The sequence below is a fragment of the Lipotes vexillifer genome, unplaced genomic scaffold (assembly GCF_000442215.2).
Source record: "Lipotes vexillifer unplaced genomic scaffold, Lipotes_vexillifer_v1.1 scaffold1003, whole genome shotgun sequence".
NCBI lineage: Eukaryota > Metazoa > Chordata > Mammalia > Artiodactyla > Lipotidae > Lipotes > Lipotes vexillifer.
The window spans coordinates 1,811,733-1,817,753 of record NW_006798890.1 but is presented as its reverse complement, the minus strand read 5'-3'; positions in this window follow the sequence as shown (position 1 = coordinate 1,817,753).

The following is a 6,021-nucleotide window of genomic DNA, read 5'->3' as shown; positions in this document are numbered from 1 at the left end:
CTTCTCTCTGGGGGCCCCGCAGGTCTGCTGAGCTCGGGGCAGGTCAGGACCTGAGGGTCTGGAGCAGGGGAAAGAGAGGTGAGGCTGAAAGGGCCTCCAAGTTAATGGTGGTGTGAATAATTCATCAGCACCTTGAATTAGTAAGCTGATCCCCAGGTGCTTCCTTCACTCCACCCTAAGGTGACGGATCTAGTGTCACCAGGTTGACACTTCGGAGGTCTGCACTGGCCACACTGGATGGGGAAGGGAAGCAACTTAGGGCTGGAAGGGAATTTGGTGGTGGAGAAAGGGCACGAGTTTTGGGGCTAGGCAGACCTGAGATCATCTCTGGTCAGCCTCCAATTGGCCAGGTGACCTTGAACAAGTCATCCAACTCCTCTAGGTCATCTGTCCAGAGGTACCATTCAGCCCTGCCTCTAGGGCTATTGTGGAAATGAAATGTGGTAACATACACTAAAGCACACAGTGAGCACTTGCTCTAGGTTTCCCTATCCCCCACGATGGGGGAGTGGGACAGCATCCCTCAGACATGCTTAGATGAGCTCGGAGGGAGAGCGAAGGGAAGAATGCAGCAGGAACAACAGAATGGGAAAATCGTATAGGATAACTCCTAACGCAGTCATGGATCTGGGCCACAGTGTAAATTCTGGCCAAGGATATGAAATATTCACCTTTTTATTGATCCACAAACCTGGCTTGAACATCACTATGTGCCAGGCCCTGTGCTAGGAGCTGGGCCGCAGCCTCAGGGGCACCGTGTCCAACAGGAAACAGGATCTTTCAATTTCCTCTAGGAGCCCTATTTGGTTCAGTCCGGCCCAAGGCTCATTTCCTAAGCTCCTTCTCTGTGCAGAGCCTGCACCAGGCACAGGGCATCCGAGGTGAACACGGCATGTTCCTGCCTCCCAGTGAGGAGCCTGGGCTCTGGCTTGACAGACAAGGGCTGAATCCAGGCTCTACCCCTCACTGCTGGGCTGCGGGGGCCTCTCTGAGGCCTAGTCTCCTGGACCACGACATGAGAGCAGTGCAGTGCCTGCAGTTTGTGGAGGGGATTAGATGAGATAATGTAGGGGAAGCCCAAGCCAATGCCTGGCTCAGTGCATAGGAGGATTTTTATTGACATCTGAGGAGCTCAGACGTTCATCTTGCAGACCACGTGTTGCCTCTGGCCCAACCTTTTGTCAGGAGGTCCCCAGGGAGCCCTTTGCTGCCAGCATGGGAGGGAGGCCACCTGGAAGTTGTTCAGCCAAGAGCATCAGGAATGGTCAGGCCTGAGGGATTGGCTTACCGGTGGGGCCTGATTGGCAGGAACAGAGAGGTTCTGTGTCCTCAGCCGTCTGAGAGGACCGGAGCTTTTATTAAACACCTACTGTGTGTATGAGTAAGGGTGTTAACCCAGTGCCTGCTGAGTACTGGGCATGGTGCTGAGCCTCCCAGACCTGTGCTTGTGTCCCCCCAGTTTCAGAGGCACATATCGGACTCTCCATCTTGCAGAGGAGGAAGCTGAAGTGCAGAGGGTTTGAGCCACTGTGGTGGGTTGAGTTGCTTCACAAGAAGACCCTGTGGCAGGGAGTTGAGGACAAGGCGTTTATCCGGGAGGTGATCCCCGGAAGCACAGGTGGGGAAGGGGGGCAGGGAGAGGGGGGTGAGAGGAAGCCGATTCAGGGTGTTAGCCAGCAGCTGACCACCATGGGCAACCGAGGCTCCACCCCTAAGGGCACCTCTGGGAGATGGTGTTTCAGTGAGGCAGGAGGAGGCAGCGTGTTTGTCCACCACTGCCAGCTGCCCCTGGGTGACGGCCGCTCGAGGCCATCCTCTCCCAGGCATTTCCAACCTGCCTGTGAATGCCCCAGTGTCCAGGGGTCGCAGCAGAAGCTTGGGAATGGTGAAGGTCACAGGGTGTGGGCAGGGCTGTGACAGCATCCACTTGTTACCCCCTGAATCCCTCATGTGTGAAGTGTCTGTCCCACCCCTGGAACAACTGCCTCTCTCCCTGCACGCCAGTGAAGCTCCAGTCTCCTTTCCCTGCTGTTCTCCCCACCCCTCCTCACATATTCCTCACCCCATCTTCCCCCTTGGGCTGAGATTCCAGGCTCAGGGTCATCCTGCCCTCCCTTCATGACATCTGCTGGACAAGCGCCTCTGGCCACACTCTCCGCTGGGTGTCTGGACCTCTGGGCACTGCTGGGCAGAGTCCCGTCACCATGTAGTCAGCACCAGCACCCGTTGTTCATGGTCTCCAGCCTCGTCTAGGGTCTCAGCTCTGCCACCCAGCCTTTCCATGTTTCCCCAGGTGACTCTCTCTGTGACTCTCCACAGACACCATCCCAGGCGGTCACCAGTCTCCCCGAGACAGTGCATCCCCACCTCTCCTGCAGATGACCCCATCCCTTCCTGTGGAGGGAAAAAGGCAAACAGTAAAGCAGGAGCCCCTTCACCTTACAGACTTCACCTTGTGCTCATACATCCCTCCCCGCAGCCTCTGGGGAAGGTGTTCCCACCTCCTGTCCGAGGCCAGTCCCTCCAACCTGTGCTGGGAGCCCAGCCCTCCCACTGCTTTGGGCACCTAGCTCTCCAGTAGCTCTCGCCTCCCCCATATCCTTAGAGCCTCTCCTGCCCAGCTGGCGTTCTCCATCCACAGTTAAGCGCATGCAGGTCTCCCCACCATGGCTGGGGATACAAACCGTTTCCATGAGCCTGTGTTTCCCTCCAGCTCTCACCCTACCCAGCTGCTGGCTTTCACTGCCAGGCTTCTTGAGAGCAGTGTCTACACTTATCTCTTCCATTTCTCCCCTCCTCTCCCTCTTCCAAGGTTTGCTGGGCTGCATTCCCCCGCTGCAGTCAAACTATGTGTCCTGGTCACCAACAATTTCTGGTCACTAGGTCCCATCAGTGTTCCCCCTTTCTCCTAAATAAACCACGTGCTTTCAAATCCTGTCTCAAGGTCTGCTTTTGGGAGCGCCCAAACTGGGATGCACGCCCACTCCTAGAACATCACTGGCAAGAGGAGGTTAGCATGATTCATCCCCAAAGACCAGGCATTTCACTTCCACAGTGCTCCAGAAGTTGGGTTAGCCAGAGCAGGGATGGCCGTTGGGCTGGCAACCACCATAGCGCCCCTCGGGTCCCCCACAGCTCCCCGCTGAACTTATCGCCGCCCCTCCCCCAAACTCGCTTCTCCCTCGGGTTTCCTATTCAAGGTGGTGGCACAACAAACCCACCAAGCCAGAAACGCAGGACCTGCCTCGACTTCCCCTCATCCCCATATTGGCAGTCACACTTGAGTCTGGTCACCACTCTAGGCTCTGACACAACTTCTGAAACCATCACTAGCCCCTCCCCATCTCACTGGCCTGCGTGTCTCCGCTCTTGCCTGTTCCTTGCCCACCCCACCCACTCTCTACTCTGATCTTTCTAAAATGCTAATCTGACCATGTCAGCCCTCTGCTCAGGATAAAATCCAGAGTTCTCTGCTTAGCATCCATGCCTCTTCAGGACACCCGCCGCCCTCCCACACATGGAGCACATCTCAGACTTTGTCCCCATCGTGAGCGTCACATCCCAGCTACCCGCATCTCTCTCACTTCTCCTACACGCCGTGCCCTAAGCCTGGATTGCCTTTCTTTCTGCTCTATCTTCCCTTGACAGACTCTTACTCATCCTTCAAAACACTGTCACCTCCTCCAGGGAGTCATCCTGACCCCACCCCAAGCTGGGAGTGTGCCCCTCTCTGGGTGCACCCCTAGCACAGAGAGGACCACCCGTGCTCTGGCCGCCTGGTTTTTCTGTGAATACCCTCCATCTACTTGGGTTTTCATCCCACTGCCCAGCACAAGCTTCACCCAGAGCACATCCTTTCGTCGTCTTCGTCCCACTGCACGTCCTCCCCCAGCACATGCTAAGTGCTCAGCAGCCATTCATGGATTGAACTGCTCAAGGACACACAGCTAGGAAGTGTCCTTGTCTATTTGAGCCCACGTTCCTCTGTGTCCAAAGCATGTGCTTTTAACCCCACCCAGTGGAGTGGCAGGGTGGTCTGGTGTTGTGGTTAAGCCCAGAGCCCCTAGAACCCGGACTATATAGGTTCAGATCACAACTCTGGCAGTTACCAGCTGTGTGATCTTGGACAAGTCACTTTGCTTCTACAGACATCATTTCCTTGCCTGTGACATTTCTGCCAGGCGTTGTGAGGGTAGGTCAGTGGGGACCTCTGGCATGGGAGGAGTGCAAGCACACAGTAAGCTGGGAATGTGTGTCTTCCCTTATCCTGTGTTCCATCTATGTGAACGCCAAAGGCTGCACAGAGGACTTCCCTGGTGGCGCAGTGGTTAAGAGTCTGCCTGCCAATGCAGGGGACACGGGTTAGAGCCCTGGTCCAGGAAGATCCCACATGCCGTGGAGCAACTAAGCCCCTGTGCCACAACTACTGAGCCTGCGTGCCACAACTACTGAAACCCGCATGCCTAGAGCCCATGCTCTGCAACAAGAGAAGCCACCGCAATGAGAAACACACGCACTGCAATGAAGAGTAGCCCCCGCTTGCCGTAACTAGAGAAAGCCAGTGTGCTGCGGTGAAGACCCAATGCAGCCAAAAATAAATAAATAAATAAGAAAAATATTTTTTAAAAAAACAAAGGCTGCAAAGAGGCTGCACAGACCCCAGGTCTCGCACCTGTCTTTCTAACCCATCTCTCCTTGAAGTGACCTCTGGGTGGGGCCTCCCCTGCCTGGCTGCCCCTCCCTCCAATCAGCAGCCTGGCCTCAACTGCTCTCCCAGTCCCCAGGGGAGGTGGTGGAGAAGGAACAAAGGCTGCCCGCCGCCACCCCACCAGGGTCACTGGGGAGTGCCTGTGCCATCCATGGGACCATCACCCTGGGCAGTCGGGGGCCTTCCAGTGTCTTGCTGTGCAGACTCCCACGGCTGAGCCCTGAGGACCCACCTCAAACTTCCAGGGGGTGTCTTGGTGTAGAGAGGACCCTCCTTTCTGCAGCACCCTAGAGCTACTGGACACAGAGCTGTCCCTGAAAGGGCGTGAGTATGTCCGGGGGTGGTGTGCTGCCATGCTGTTTCTGTCACTGTGCATATTTGTCTGTCTCTGGGTGCACCTGTGTCGCCATCTGGTCACGCTGTTTTCTTGGGCTCATGAGCCCACTTTAGTGTCTATGCATGGGGCACCACGTACGTTGATCTCTTTGTGGGTGACTGTCCATTGCTGAGTGCGAATATGCCCTTTTGTGACTATAGCCACCCATATCTGTTCCTTTGCACACACATCTCTGATGCCCCTTCAACACTCACTGGGCAGATGTTGTGCTGGATGGGATGGTGGGTGGGGACGGGGCAGGCTACAGTGCCTGCCCTCATGCAACACCACTTTCTCCACCAGCTGTTCTACCCCGTGAGCATCCGTTTCTTTGCCTATAAAACAGGGAAGCTACTGCTCTCAACATGGTGAGAATTAAGTGAGGTAACTTAGTGGACACTGTTGATGTGCCACCTCTGTCACCCTGGCCCGGCTGGAGGAACACGCACCGGGGGCTTCCTGCGTCTCCCTGCCTGGGGGCTTCCCTGGCTGCCAGGCTGAGCCCACACCTGGGAGGCCACAAGAGCAGGGAGTTGGAAAGAGCCTCAGCCCCAGAGAGACAATGGATGTTGGTGGATAAACACCCCAGCTCCCTCGTCCCTGGGTGGGGTAGTTCTGAGTGCCTTCTGTGGTCAGTGGCAGGACCCCGGCGGATGAGCTCCAGCTGTGTGGGGGAAAGCTGCCCATCAACACACGCTGTGCTGGCCTCCCTCCCCACTGCCTCGCCGTGCTCCCCTGGATCCCCTCCCACGGAAACTTCTTGCATCCACACCACCGCTCAGAGTCAGCTTTGCGGCACACCCAGCCTGAAACAGATGACTCAGACCTGGCGCTCAGGAGACCTTCAGTAGGTGCTACTTACCTCCATGCTCACTTTTCCGGAATTGGACGTCTTCGAGAACACAGTCGTGACTCCAGCTGAACCGGCAACTGACTC